The 16,497-nt window shown below is 38.3% G+C and overlaps 1 protein-coding gene across 42 annotated transcripts in view; it reads right to left on the reverse strand.

The window, feature by feature from the left end:
- Positions 1 to 16,497, reverse strand: part of USP54 (ubiquitin specific peptidase 54) — a 119,738-nt gene that overhangs the window by 99,324 nt on the left and 3,917 nt on the right. Inside the window, exon 1 of one of the 42 annotated variants that reach the window (XM_082716363.1) lies at positions 9,180 to 9,326. The exons of 40 other annotated variants lie outside the window; for them this stretch is intronic. The gene's annotated coding sequence lies outside the window, so the exon portion shown is untranslated. Of the gene's footprint in view, positions 1 to 9,179; positions 9,327 to 16,497 lie in introns of those variants that run through there. One more of the 42 variants, XM_082716362.1, reaches the window with a different exon arrangement.

A 16,497-nucleotide genomic window follows, 5' to 3' on the forward strand; every position in this document is an offset into this window, starting at 1 on the left:
CTCTTTGATTCCTCTTTTTTTTGTAATCAAAACTTAAGAACTTTATTTTTTTCCACATTCAAATAAGTGAACTTCTTTCAATTATTAACATATTATTAGTTTCAGAGGTAGAGGTCAGTAATTCATCACTTGCATAGAACACCCAGTGCTCATTACATCAAGTGCTCTCTTTAATGTTCATCATCCAGTTATGCCATCTTCCCATCCCCCACCCCTCCAGTAATCCTCAGTTTGTTTCCTATGATTAAGTCTCTTACATTTTGTTTCCCTCTCTAATTTTGTCTTGTTTCATTTTTTTGTCCCTTCCCCTATGACCCTCTATTTTGTTTTTGTTTTTGTTTTTTTCCCAAAGGTTTTACTTACTTATTTGAGAGAGAGAGAAAGAGCATGAGCAGGGTGAGGGGCAGAAGGAGAAGCAGACTCCCCACTGCACAGGCTTGATCCTGGGACTCTAGGATCATGACCTGAGCCAAAGGCAGATGTTTAACCAGCTGAGCCATCAAGGCACCCCTGTTTTGTTTCTTAAATTCCTCATATAAGATCATATGATGTCTTTCTGATTGACTTATTTCGCTTAGCATAGTACCTTCTAGTTCCATTCACATCAATGCAAATGGCAAGATTTCATTTTTTGATGGCTGAGTTTTATTCCAGTGTGTGCGGGCATATGTGTATATGTGTGTGTGTGTATGTGTACAAACACACCATATCTTCTTTATCCATTATCTTTTGAAGGACAGCTGGGCTCTTTCCATAGTTTATCTATTGTGGACATTGCTGCTATAAAGACTGGGGTGCAAGTGTCCCTTTGGATCATTACATTTGTATCTTTGGAGTAAATACCTAGTAGTGCAATTGCTGGGTCATAGGGTAGCACACACCTTGAATCCTGACCCATAGAAACATGAGATAACAAATATTTATTGTTTTTGTTTTTATTTTGTTTTTGTTTTAAGATTTCATTTATTTATTTGACAGAGATCACAAGTAAGCAGAGAGGCAGGCGGGGCGGGTGGGAGAGAAGCAGGCTCCTTGCTGAGCAGAGAGCCCGATGTGGGGCTCGATCCCGGGACTCTGGGATCATGACCTGAGCCGAAGGCAGAGGCTTTAACCCACTGAGCCACCCAGGTGCCCCCAAATATTAATTGTTTTAAGTCATTAAATTTTGAGGTAATTTGTTATGCAGCAATAGATAAGTAACCTAGCAATTTCACCTCTCATCATAGCTTAGAAAAATTCTCACACATATCTTTATTAGAGGAAAACAAAAACAAAAACAAAAACAATCTAAATGCTCATCAAAAGAAAATACAATATATTACAATCTTAAGATTTATTGCTACGTAGCATTCAAAAATGAACTAGATCTATTTAAACTAGATCTATTCAATCTCAATATAATGCTGAGGGGAAAAGTTGTAGAGTTATCCCTAAAATAGTCCACTTATGTAAAAATTCTCTTTAAGTTTTTATTTTTTTAAGTAATCTCTACATCAAACATGGGGCTTGAACTCTGAACCCCAAGATCAAGAGTTGCATGCTCTACTGACTGAGCAGCCAGGCACCCCCATTCATACAAAATTTTTATTTTAAAATATTTTTTTTAAGATTTTATTCATTTATTTGAGAGCAAGAGAGAGCATGAGAGGAGAGAGGGTCACAGGGAGAAGAAGACTCTCTGCCAAGCAGGGAGCCCGATGTGGGACTCGATCCCAGGACTCCAGGATCATGACCTGAACCAAAGGCAGTTACTTAACCAACTGGGCTCCCAGGAGCCCCTTATTTTTAAATATTTTAAAGTAATCTCTATACCCAACATGGGGATCAACTAGAGATCAAGAGTCACATGCTGTATGCTCTATTGAGTGAGCCAGCCAGGCACTCCCATTTATGTAAAATTTCCAAAACACATAAAGCACTACTATACATTAGATGTGGATACATTTTATACATACACAAAATTATAAGAAATGGATTGCATTTCTACTTAAATATATTAATTAAATAATTTACCTCCACACCCTTCTAATTTAATTCTCCACCAAAAATAAGAGTAAAGGAATACAAAAGGTAAAAATCCCTAAAGACAAAGTAAGTGAAAACAGGGGAAGAATTTACACAAAATTTTAGAAGCTGGAAAGCAGATAAATGTGCGGTAATTGATTAACATACCAGAGAAAGAACCAGAGGGTAAATGTTGGCAAACAAAAGCATACATACTCCTACTACAGAACCCAGGGAAGGCTCAGGATTGGCACCCTTTGCAGGAGGGAATGTGGGGTGGAACTTAAAAATGGAAAAACAATTAAAAAATGTGTATAAGAAGTTAAATGGGGTGCCTGGGTTGGCTCAGTTGGTTAAGCCAACTGCCTTCTGCGTTTCGGGCTCCCAGCTCCATGTGGAATCTGCTTCTCCCTCTGACCTTCTCCCCTCTCATGCTCTCTCTTACTCGCTCTCACTCTGAAATAAATATATTTTTATTGAAATTTAAAATTCAATTTTTAAGTTAAAACTTAAAATTTAAAAATTTCAATCTTAAAAAAGCACATGAAAATTAAGTTAAAGTCTATATACTAAATGGGGAGATCCCCCATCCCTCTTCTCCCTCTCAGCACCAAACCACTTGTAGTCAGACACCAAGCTCCCCCAGCAAGAAACTAGAGGACTTCCATCTGGGAAAATTAACAAGCCCAAAAGAATACCTATAAATACATACAGCTGATGGTACTCAAATGGGGATGGGGGGGTGGAGCCTGAAGGAGACCGACAATCCAGAAAATATAAGAAAACTTAAAAATCTAAAATGTATTTCTCAGAAAGGTAAGATTTTGCATCTCTAAACCAAGAAATAATACAAAGTTCAATGGAAGATTTGAAAGACAAATTTAAGGACATCTCCCAACATGTAAAATATAAAGACAAAGAAGGACGCCTGGGTAGCTCAGTTGGTTAAAATATAAAGACAAAGAAATGGAAAAGATAATGGATTAAAAAAGAGAGAATCAATTCAGGCTTTCCAGAAAAAAGAGAAGAAGAAAATATCAAAGAAAAAGTACAAAAAATATCCCAGATTTTAAGATCATGAGTTTTCAATTTAAAGGAATCACAAAGCCCCTACCATAATGAATTTAAAAATCCACACTATGGCACAAATAATTCTAAACTGTAGAACACTAGGAATAAAGAGAAAATTCTGTAAGTATCTAGAGAGAAGGAAAAAAAGGTATCATACAAAGGAATGAAATCAGAATGACATCAGGTTGCACAACAATATAAATGTACTTAATGCCACAGAAGCATACACTTAAAAATGGTTCAAATGGTAAGCTTTATGTTATGTATATTTAACCAAAAAAAGTGTTTAAAAACAAGAATGATGGAGGGTACCTGGGTGGCTCAGTCAGATAAGTATCCGACTCTTTATTTCAGCTCTGGTCTTGATCTCAGAATCATGAGTTCCAGCTCCATATACTGGGCACAGAGCCTACTTTAAAAAAATAATAATAATGGAGTACCTCAATGGTCAGATCCCAATTCCTTCATAAGAATTAGTGCATACAGGGGCACCTGAGTGGCTCAGTCAGTTAAGTGTCTGCCTTCAGCTCAGGTCATGATCCTAGGGTACTGGGATCAAGTCCCATATCTGGGCTCCCTGCTCAGTGGGGTGTCTGCTTCTTCCTCTCCCTCTGTGTGCTCACTCTCTCTCGCTAATAAATGAATAAAAAAATCTTAAAAAAAAATGTGCATATAAAAACAATACATTTTCTGTAGACTTCTGAAGTAAACATATTGCAAATGCCCAGTCTGTATTCCTATAAATTATTTATTTTTAAAAACTACCATTTGTTTTTGTAAAAATAAAATAAAAAGAATATTAGACTTTTCATGGGTAACACAGGAAGAAAATAGCAATACCTTTAAATAATGAGGAAATTATTTCCAACAGAAAATTCTATTAAATAGAGTATTATTTTATATCAAAGATAGAATAAAAACATTTTCAAATATGCAAGATTTCAAAAAATTTAATTCTCATAAATTTTAACTCTCAGAGAGGTTCTGGAGAAGCAAGAAAGAAAATGACAAGTAATTCAGGAAACAGAATTCCCAGGAGGATAGTAAAAGGAAATCCCAGGGTGAGATCTATAGAACCAACCAACCCATGCTAGAGCAGAATATAGAATATACAGAATATACAAAATAGATCTCTAAGGGTTAAAAAATAATTATAAATTATCTATTGGACTTGAATGAATGGGGCAGAGCTTTATGGTCCTGGCTGAGAATCTGGGAATAATTTAGTAAGCTGAACTTTGAAAGCTGAGCAAGTAAAAAAAGCAAGGTAATTAATTATGCCTAAGGAAAATTAAAAGTTGTATGAGAAAATAATTATAATCATTATACATTATATAGCTCAGGTTCAATATTTGTGTAAAATAAAAAAATAATGATTTAGCCCCCCAAAATTACATAACCATATTGAGAATATAAGGGAAAAGACATATATGCATTTAAAAGAACCAAACACTCATCTTCTATGGCACTGTATACAGGTTTAATATTTTTTAAAAGCAAGTGTTACGACTATGCTATTAGAAATATTTAAGATCCAGGCACCTGGGTGGCTCGGTCGGTTAAGCATCTGCCTTCAGCTCAAGTACAATTTCAGGGTCCTGGGATCCAGTCCTGTATCAGACTCCCTGCTCAGTCTGCTTTTCCTTTTCCCTCTCCCTCCGCCCCCCATTTGTGTGCAATCTCTACCTCTCAAATAAATAAATAAAATCTTAAAAAATATATATATATTTAAGATATATGACTACGGTTTCCTCCAGAGTGGGATAACTGCTATTTTTCCTTCTAAGCATATAATACTATTTGAATTTTTGAAACTACGGAGATGTGTTACCTTGATAAAAATAAGACAGAGTTCCTTGTAGGAAGAAGGAGGAAAGTCGGGTTTTGGCTTTATCTCAATTTTTTATATTTCTAAAAGAACAGATAAGAGCAGTTAATTCTGGATGATGGGATTATGGGTGTTTTATTATAATTGCAGTTTTAAAACTTATCAACACTACCTTCCACAAGTCCCCAAAGTTTCCTATATAAATGGCTTTCGGACCATTTACAATTCTGCCTGCCTTCCTTGGAGTGCTCTCAACTTTTGCCAGTGTCCATTTAAACAAACATGGAAAATGTGTTTCCAACCTAGTACAAAAATACACTGGAACCAATACTTTTGTGACCTGGATAAACTTCTAATAAGTTTTTAGCAGCACATTACGTAGCCAGTTCATGCTACATTTGTAATTAACCAAAATTTCCAGATAATTTGTCACACTAACGAGTCTACCCAGCTCCTCCTGAGGGAGGACTTGAGATTCTGAATTTAAACACAGAGATTATCTCTATTAAATTTAATTTCAGTTTGGGCCTACAATTTCATTCTATGGCTTTAATTTTTTTTTTTAAGATTTTATTTATTTATCAGAGAGAGAGAAGGGGAGAGAGCGAGCACAGGCAGACAGAATGGCAGGCAGAGGCAGAGGGAGAAGCAGGCTCCCTGCCGAGCAAGGAGCCCGATGTGGGACTCGATCCCAGGATGCTGGGATCATGACCTGAGCCGAAGGCAGCTGCTTAACCAACCGAGCCACCCAGGCGTCCCTATGGCTTTAATTTTTAAGGCTTTATTCATCATCTGCCATATTAACTACTCCTACAGTTTTGCAATACTTACATAATTAACATGTTTTGTTTTGTTTTTAATTTTAACTCTACCCAAGGTCCAAAAATAATCCACCAGAGATTTTCCTGGTGAAGCCAACAATCTAAGTGGGCCCAACTATTCAATCTTGTACACATTCACTTAATTTATCAGCCAAGCCATATTTTACTACATATCAGTCATAAATGCATCATAAAAAACTGTGTAAGTGTGGGATTATGACTATAACTAGAACAATTTCCTGACCTACTACCTCATACTTCTAAATAGAAGTAACAGAATTCAAGAACCGAAATAGAAGTAATTTTCGATAAATCACCTCATACAAATTCCTTTCATTTAGTATCCCATATCATCTATATAATCATTTATAATTTTTCCAGGATTTAACATCCACTTTACAATTTTCCAAGTACTTTCTTCTTTTTGGATATCAGAACATTTGTCTCTCTTTGGTTTTTATGATTTCTCAGATAAACAACAGTGGCTCTGAGATCATCAGTTAATTTAGTACTGTGAAATTTAATTGAGACGTAGATTTAAATTCATTTTAAAACGTTCACTCTTTTCTTTTTTAAGATTTAATTAGTTATTTGTCAAAAAGAAAGAGAGCACAAGCAGGCAGAGTGGCAGGCAAAGGTAGACGGAGAAGCAGGCTCCTGCCAAGTAAGGAGCCCGACGTGGGACTCGATTCCAGGACTCAATCCCTGGGATCATGACCTGAGCCAAAGGTAGCCACTTAACAGACTGAGCCACCCCAGGCATCCCTAAAGCATTCACTCTTAACTGGGCTACAGTGTCTGGTTTACAACTTTTTGAAAGATTTTATTTATTTGAGAAAGCGAGCAAGCACAAGTGTGAGGGGAAGGGGCAGAAGGAGAGGGAGAAGCAGACTCCCAGCTGAGCAGGGAGCCCAATGCAGGGCTCCACCCCAGGACTCTGGGATCATGACCTGACCCAAAAGCAGGTGCCTGAGCCACCCAGGCACCCCTCTGGTTTAAATTTTGCTTTCTATTTTCTAGTTTGAAAATATCTGTCACCCTGGGGCACCTGGGTGGCTCAGTTAAGTGTCTGCCTTTGCTCAGGTTGTGATCCCAGGGTCCTGGGATCCAGCCCCCATTAGGCCCCTTGCTTGGAGGGAAGCCTGCTTCGCTCACTCACTCTCCCTCCCCTTGCTTATGTTCCTTGCTTATGTTCTCTGTCAAATAAATAAATCAAATCTTTAAAAATATATATATATATCATCCTTGTTGCTAATAATGTATCTAGAACTTATTTTTTAAAGAACTTTACAATTTCTTAAAATCCTATAAATAGGTTAGATAGAAACTAATATACCATTATCCCATTTTATGCATAAGGAAGCTGAAGCACAGAGAAATTAAAATTATTTGCCCAAGGTCACAGAGCTATAGTGAACCAAAATCTTCCATCCCAGTCCAGAGCTCTTTTCATTAAGGCTATATGGATTTATAATATAAAACTACTTAAGACTGCACAAAAAATTTCTTGCTTAAGTGATGCCTGGGTGGCTCAGTTTGTTAAGCAGCTGCCTTTGGCTCAGGTCATGATCCCAGTATCCTGGGACAGACCCTAGGTCAAGCTTCCTGCTCAACTAGGAGCCTGTTTCCCCCTCTCTCTGCCCCTCCCCCAGGTTGTACGTGCTCCCTCTTCCTCTCTCTCTCTCAAATAAGTAAAATTTTTTTAAAAAATTCTCTTGCTTAGAAACTGATGTTTTCGGGGGGGGGGTGTTTGTTTTTAGAGATTTTTATTTATTTGATAGAGACACAGTGAGAGAGGGAACACAAGCAGGCGGAGTGGGAGAGGGAGAAGCAGGCTCCCCACTGAACAAGGAGCCCAATGTGGGGCTGGATAGGCTGGATCCCAGGACCCTAGGATCATGACCTGAGCTGAAGGCAGATGCTTAACGACTGAGCCACGCGGGCGCCCCCAAAACTGATGTTTTGATTAGAGGCTGAGAGGGGTTAAAGAAAGGATATAGAAAGGAAGTGGGTGTGGCTATAAGAGGGCAACATAATGGATACTGTGGTGATGAAAATATTTTGTACTTTCACTGTATCAATGTCAATATCCTGGTTGATATATTGTACAATAGTTTTGCCAGGTGTTACTACTCAGGAAACCACATAAGGAGTATATCCGATCTCTTAGGGCACCTGGGTGGCTCTTTGGGTTAAGCCTCTGCCTTCAGCTCTCAGGTCATAATCTCAGGGTCCAGGGATCGAGCCCCACACTGGGCTCTCTGCTCAGCAGGGAGCCTGCTTCCCCCTCTCTCTCTGCCTGCTTCTCTGCCTGCTTGTGATCTGTCAAATAAATAAATAAAATCTTGAAAAATAAAGGGGGGGTTATCAGATCTCTCCTCACTCGACGTGAATCTAGAATTACCTCAAAGTAAAAAGTCTAATAAAAATAATAGTATTTCTTGGGCGCCTGGGTGGCTCAGTGGGTTAGGCCGCTGCCTTCGGCTCAGGTCATGATCTTGGGGTCCTGGGATCGAGTCCCACATCAGGCTCTGTGCTCGGCGGGGAGCCTGCTTCCTCCTCTCTCTCTCTCTCTCTCTGCCTGCCTCTCTGCCTACTTGTGATCTCTCTCTGTCGAATAGATACATAAAATCTTTTAAAAGAAAAAAAGAAAATAATAATAATAATATTTCTTTTTTTAAGCCAATTTCACTTTATTTATTCACTTATTTAGAGAATGCACGTGTATATGATGGGGCAGGGGGGTGGGGAGAAGGGGGAGAGAGAGAGAAAATCTCAAGCAGACTCCCTGCTGAGCAGGGAACCCTACACCAGGCTCAATCCAAAGACCCCGAGACCATAACCCAAGCTGAAACCAAGAGTCAGATGTACAACCGAGCCACCCAGACACCCCTAAACCAATTTCATTTTAAAGAGCCTTACTTAAAGTAAATAGCATATGTAAATTAAAACAAAATAAAAAAAATAATGCATACAGCTCTGAAAGCCAGCACAGCAGACTCCAAAAGTAGGATAAGTCCCATCCACTGAAGCTCAAAAAAGTCATAAAGAAAAAAATGTCCATCTCTGGAAATTAAAAAGGAGACCCCAGAACTCTTATTTCCTAAAGCAGCAAAATCAAACAAGACAGTATGAAAAATAAATTATTAAGTCACCTCAAAAAGAATCATTAAAGTTAAAACCACCAAAGCTTTCCTCGACCCACCACTTTACTGTAATCCTCAACTTAGACAAAGACTGAGTGTCAATGGGTGTCACCTTCAACCTGATATTCACAGCTACATGTTTCAAAAGAGTCCCAAAACTGCTTCTATTTTTTTGCTACTCACGAACTGCCTGAAGCTTCAACCATTTCCTGCTTCTCCCAGCTGCAGGACTTGCAATTAGGAAAACATTCACTCAGCGTCTAGAGCAGGTCTGGTTAGAAGGATGAGCTCATCCCTTCAGATACGTACCTGATCCTCAGGAAGCTGCTCCTCCTCCAACGAACAGGTCTTTTTATGTTTAAAGTGACACCCACAAAAAATATAAATAAATAAATAAGTAAAGTGACACCCACAACCTGTGCAACCACTTGGCCAGAACTAAAACAAGTCCTTCCCTCTACAAGCCTGGTACCATGGAATCATTTCCTGTTATAGCCACTTCACACAACCACAAAGTTCAGACAGCAGTTACGGCCTCACTAGAGGAGGATTACATTTTCAGCTCCAGTGGAGGTCAGGGTCAGGCCCTTCACTGCTACTCAGTGAACATTGAGCTGTTTGTTTCAACAGGTCCCTACCCTGCATCGAACCTCACCAGAATTAACCCCTTTTTCCAGAATTAAACTTACTTTCCTGTACCAGGAATTGTAATGCTTGTACATCTCTTACTATTTGTTCTGTCCACAAGTCTCTATTAACCAAGGCAGCTAAATGTACTATATGCAGTTAGAAATAAATACTGAAACCTCAAGTTTGCTACTCAGGTTCACTACTTCTAAGAAAACATCTATTCTGTCAAAGCTATCTATTTATTGGTAAAGGATCCTAACAATCTTAACCCAAAAGATATGTAGACATCATTTCAAAATAATATATAGGTACTAAATATCTTCAATCAGAAGTACCTGGGTACCAAGTAGTCATTCAACAAATATTTCTGTATACCTTTATGTACAGCCATCTCTGAGAGGAAGATGAACCAGGTTTCAACTTAAAAAAATCTAAGAAGTATCTCTTTCTGCCTTAGCCTTCCACAGGACCTCAGCAGTATTTTTACTTCTGCCACAATAAGCTTCTAATACACTAATAGGCTACAGAGTATAAACTAGTCAGAGAAGTATTAAATTCATGCGTGGTTACCTTTGAGAGATGACAGGGGACTTGCAATCAAGAAGGGGAAACTTTTGTTCTATAAAGCCCAAGTGAGGGGCACCTGGGTGGCTAAGTGGGTTAAGCCTTTGCCTTCGGCTCAGGTCATGATCTCAGGGTCCTGTGATCAAGCCCCGCATTGGGCTCTCTGCTCAGTACGGAGCCAGCTTCCCCTCCCCTCTCTCTCTGCCTGCCTCTCTGTCTACTTGTAATCTTGTGATCTGTCAAATAAATAAATAAAATCTTAAAAAAAAAAAAGCCCAGGTGAAAGGATGAAAAAATAATAAGCTACAGAAAATATTTGCAAACCACATATTCAGCAAAGAACTAGTACCTAGGTTATATAAAGACTTCTCAAAACTCAACAGTAAAATATCAAGCAAGCCAATTAGAAAATGGGCACAAGATATAAAGAGATTTTTCAACAAAGAGAAGATATAAGCGGCAAATAAGCAACTGAAAAGATGTTCAACATTATTAGCTATCAGGGAAATGAAAATCAGAACCACAATCCAGTATCACAGCACATGTATCAGAATGGCTAAAATAAAAAGTAGTGACACCACCAAATGCTGGTGAAGGTGCAAGAAACTGGTTCAATGATACACTGCTGATGGGAATGTAATATTTACTTTAGGGGTGCCTGGGTGGCTCAGTCAGTTAAGCATCTGCCTTCAGCTCAGGTCATGGTCCCAGGGCTCTGGAATCAAGCTCTGCTTCTCCCTCTCCCATTCCCCCTGCTTGTGTTCCCTCTCTTGCTATCTCTCTCTCTCTGATAAATAAATATACAAAAGCTTTAAAAATAAATAAAAATAAAAAATATGTAAAAAGTACTTAAATACTGAAACATGGATTTCAGAAAAGTTCACTCATTGCACACTAATTGCTTTTTTCTCGAAAGCCACTTGTCTATAAAGAACATTTATATAGCCAAACAGAAAGAAATATGAAAAACTCTGAAAAAGCAACAGAAGATTAAAAACTTTTTTTTTTAAGATTTTATTTATTTATTTATTTGACAGAGAGAGATCACAAGTAGACAGAGAGGCAGGCAGAGAGAGAGGGAAGCAGGCTCCCTGCCGAGCAGAGAGCCTGATGCGGAACTCGATCCCAGGACCCCAAGATCATGACCTGAGCCAAAGGCAGAGGCTTAACCCACTGAGCCACCCAGGCACCCCTAAAATCTTTTTTTTAAAGATAAGAAAGTTTTTGTATATACTACAATCATATAAATGTTTATGTTCATGTCTGATATAAATGAGAATGAGAGAGAGAGTTCACAAATTTACTATATGGCACTGTCCCCAAAACAAAAAATTTAGATAGCCATTTCTATAGATGTACTCCCTGGGAAAAAAGACTGAAAAGTGAACCTCAACATGAATTCTACTTTCCCACTAATTTTCAATAAACATAAAAACTGTGTCCATATTTTTCATATTAATAAATCAACTTAAAATCTTAGTGAAGATAAGATCAGGCTGGTGACTGGCTCAACATTAACCTAGACATTAAAATCCATTTTAAGTATTTCTTCTACGCTTGGGTGGCTCAGTGGGTTAAAGCCTCTGCATTAGGCTCAGGTCATGATCCCAGGGGTCCTGGGATTGAGGCCCGAATCAGGCTCTCTGCTCAGCAGGGAGCCTGCTTCCCCCTCTCTCTCTCTGCCTGCCTCTCTGCCTACTTGTGATCTATCTGCCAAATAAATAAATAAAATCTTTTAAAAATAAAAATAAAAAATAAATATTTCTTCTGGGAAGCAATATGGTTTTCACAGCAGCTAAATATCCCTTTTAGCACTTCCTATTATTTTCCCAACCCCATACTCATACCATTCCAACTCAAATGCTCAGCAATTTCTTTTATATCTGAAAAATCTCTCAACACTCACAGCTCCTAGAATGTTACCCTTGTCAGCCTCTGCCTTCCTTTACCTTTTAGTTGATGCCTTTCACTTGTAAGGACATCCAAACCTAAAAAGAAAAAGCCCAAGAGTGGGCCTTCCCATTATTTTAATTCATAGTTTTATTCACCAGACTTGGTTTAAAGAATTCTAACCCAATATCCCAGTCTAGTGTTTTACCTAGGGCTCGCTACTCAGCGGCAGGAGCCTGCTTCCCTCCCTGCCTACCTGTGATCTCCCTCTCTGAAAAATAAATAAATAAAATCTTTTAAAAAAATTAAAAAACAGATTTAAAAAAAAAGTTTTCATTTTGTATGCCAAAATGAAAACTGCCATAGACACCAGCTATAATATATGACTATCTTGAAAATCCAAATGAATCAAATGAAAAAATCATTGTATTTAATAAAAGCATTTAGTAAGGAAATCCAATTCAAGATCAACATAGAAGAATCAACAGCTTTACTATATGTGAGCAATAACCAATTTTTTAAAATGTCATAAGGTAAAAGATCCCAATTGCCACAACAACTTTAAATAACTGTAAAAGACTTAAAAATTAGACATGTTCAAGATTAATATGAAGAGAACTATAAACTTTTCTGAAGGATTTTTTCTTAAGTTGAATAAAGAGAATATCCTGTTTCTAAAAAAAAAAAAAAATTTATATTTATTTACTTGAAAGAGAGAGAGTGAGACAGACAGCATGAGAGGGGAGAGGGTCAGAGGGAGAAGGAGACTCCCCACTGCGCACAGAGCCTGATGCAGGACTCCATCCTGGGACTCCAGGATCATGTCCCAAGCCAAAGGCAGTCGCTTAACCAACTGAGCCACCCAGGCACCCAAGAATATCCTGTTTCTAAATGGGAAGTCTCAACATTGTAAAGATATAAATTGTCCCATAAAGTAAATAATCTTTCTGTTTCAACTAAAATCCCAATTACAGTTCCAACAGAATTTTTGTTTGTAATGAAACCGGAGAGGCTAATTCTGAAAGAAAAAGTCTCTTACATATATTCTAAGACTGAGAGGGGAACTGACCTTCAAACACACAGTAAATCAGCAAAAATTAAAACTGGGTGGTACTGGTATACCTGGCTGGCTCAGTCACTGCAGCATGCAACTCCTGATCTCAGGGTTGTCAGTTCAAGCTCCACATTCACTGGGTGTAGAGATTACTTTTAAAAAATCTTTTAAAGGGGTACCTGGGTGGCTCAGTGGGTTAAAGCCTCTGCCTTTGGCTCAGGTCATTATCCCAGGGTCCTGGGATCAAGCCCCACATCGGGCTCTCTGCTCAGCAGGGAGTCTGCTTCCTTCTCTCTCTGCTTGCTTCTCTGCCTACTTATGATCTCTGTCAAATATAAATAAAATCTTAAAAAAAAAAAACTTTTGAAAAAGATGGGACTATATGAATATAAAAATTTTATTACATCAATAGACATCGTACACATAATGCAATACACTGGAGAAAATATGTGCTATATATATATATAAATATGTGTGTGTATATATATATATATATATATATAAAATACAGATTTGCATCCACATACATATAAAGAGTTCTTATTAATCAATAGGTAAAAGAAAAAGCTTCAAAAAGGCAATAGAAATTTCACAGAAATAAATATAATAGCCAATAAAGAAATTTAAAGATGATCTAACTCCCAAGTAGTCTAAAAACTGCAAATTAAAGCAAAAAATTTTGACTACCATATTGGTAAAAATGTACGAGATTGATAATACCGGGGCACCTGGATGGCTCAGTGGCTTAAACCTCTGCCTTCAGCTCAGGTCATAGTCTCAGGGTCCTGGGATCAAGTCCCACATGAGGCTCTCTGCTCAGCAAGGAGCCTGCTTCCCCCTCTCTCTCTGCCTGCCTCTCTGCCTAGTTGTGATCTCTCTCTCTGTCAAATAAATAAGTTAAATTAAAATTTTTAAAAAAGATCAATAATACCAAGTGTTGGCAAGTAGGTAAGGATATAGGTGCTTTCATAAACTGCTGGTGCAATGCATAATAGTACACAGACTATTTGAAGGGCAGAGTGGCAATACCTTTGAAAATATATATACATTTCAAGCAACAATCCTAGCCACTACTCCAGAGGTATTTCTAGAACATTTACACAAGACACAAGAATAAGAGATGTTCATTTTAGGGGCGCCTGGGTGGCTCAGTGGGTTAAAATCTCTGCCTTCGGCTCAGGTCATGATCTCAGGGTCCTGGGATTGAGCCCCACATCAGGCTCTCTGCTCAGCAGGGAGCCTGCTTCCCCCCCATCTGCTCTCTCTGCCTGCCTCTCTGCCTACTTGTGATCTCTCTGTGTAAAATAAATTAAATCTTAAAAAAAAAAGAGATGTTCATTTTAGTTGGTAAATGCAAAATGGATTATTTAAGTGGATAACTTAAGTGTCCATCAATAAAAGAATAGTTAAATAAATTGCAGGAATTAAAAATGAAATAATATCAGCAGTTAAAAAGTGTGTATTAACAGGATGAGAGCTCACAGGCACATAACTAAATTAAAAAAAAAGAACTGCAGAAAAAATACTATCCTTCATAAAGAGCTATAAATAGTTACATAAATTATAAATGGCATAGAAAAATCACTGGATGAAAACCCACCAACAGAATATTCTAGAAAGGGGTCCTCTGCTCCTTAGCCTCTACATAAATTTCTTTAATTTTTTTTCTCTTAAAGTATACAATTTAAATATTTATAAAAATTGGGGCATCTGGGGCACCTGGGTGGCTCAGTGGGTTAAAGCCTCTGCCTTCAGCTCAGGTCGTGATCCCAGTGTCCTTGGATCATGCCCCACATGGGGCTCTCTGCTCAGCAGGGAGTCTTCCTCCCCGCCCTCCCCCACCACCCCGCCTGACTCTCTGCCTACTTGTAATCTCTGTCTGCCAAATAAACAAATAAAATTTAAAAAAAAAAAAATTGGGGGCATCTGCTGGCTCAGTTGGTAAGAGCATACAACTCTTGATCTCAGGGTTGTAGGTTTGAGCCCCATGTTGGATGTAGAGATTACTGAAAAATAAAAAAAATATTTAAAAAAAATTAAGTGTTTGGGGCCCCTGACTGGCTCAGTCAATAGAACACACATTTTTGATCCTCGGGTTATAAGTTCAAGTCCAACCTCAGGTGCAGAGTTACTTAAAAATAAAATCTTAAAAAAAAAAAAAAAAGAAACAAGATGGGATTGGGAGGGAGACAAATCATAAGAGACCTTAATCTCACAAAACAAACTGAGAGTTGCAGGGGGAAGTGGGTAAGGAGAGGGTGGTTGGGTTATGGACGTTGGGGAGGGTACGTGCTATGGTGAGTGCTGTGAATTGTGTAAGCCTAATGATTCACAGACCTGTACCTCTGGGGCAAATAACACATTATATGTTAATAAAAATAATTTTTTAAAAACGATTAAAAAAACATAAACAGTGAAGTCTAGAGAGAAAAACAAATATGGAAATATGTTCAACTTCACAGGCAATCAAAGAAATCGAAATTTAAACTGAGATATCATGAGGTGCCTGGGTGGCTCAGTGGGTTAAAGCCTCTGCCTTCGGCTCAGGTCATGATCCCAGGGTCCTGGGATTGAGCCCCGCATCGGGCTCTCTGTGAGGCAGGGAGCCTGCTTCCCTTCCTCTCTCTCTCTCTGCCTGCCTCTCTGCCTGCTTATGATCTCTGTCAAATAAATAAATAAAATCTTTAAAAAAATAAAATAAAATGAGATATCACTTTTTACCCATCAAATAAACGGTTTTTAATTTGTTCAATCTCTATTTATTATTGTTGATGTAAATGCTGGGAAAATAATACTTTTTCCTACTTCCATCCCTGGAGGAGTGTAAATGAATAGAATCTTTCCAGAGAGTATGTGCATCAAAGTGAAAGAAAAGGTCTTCTTTTGTGAAGGTTGAGAGTTACAGAATACTTTTAGACCATTATCCACTTGACACATTCTCAACTACTCTCAGTTTTCAACCTTTCTGGGATAGAAGTTCCATACTCTGCCCTCAAGGGTCTTCCTCTCATCTCACTCTTTTACTCTAAACCTTTCTTAGAAAAATGTCTCAATGCCTCAAAAATAAGTCACATGAAAAACATGGGCACTCAGCCCACTTAGTTAAAAGATGTTAGAAAACACAGAATTTTCTTCATACCCCATGCTATTCCAGCCTATAGATGTAGAACCATTGCAGAAAGTCAACTCACTGGAAAAACCCTCACCTGACTCACCTTCAAATCTCTATGTGTGTATTAAGAATATTATGTATTACAGGGGCACCCAGGTGGCTCAGTCAGTTGAACATCCTGGTTTTGGCTCAGGTCATGATCTCAGGGTCCTGAGATGGAGCCCCAAGTTGCATTCCATGTTCAGCGGGGAGTCAGCTTGGGGATTCTCTCCCTCTGCCCCTCCCTCACTCACTCATGCTTCCATTCACATGCACTCTCTCTCTAAAACAAACAAACAAATAAATCTTTAAGAATAAAGAATACTATGTATTACAAC

The sequence above is a fragment of the Mustela nivalis genome (genome assembly GCF_964662115.1).
Source record: "Mustela nivalis genome assembly, chromosome: 2".
Lineage (NCBI taxonomy): Eukaryota > Metazoa > Chordata > Mammalia > Carnivora > Mustelidae > Mustela > Mustela nivalis.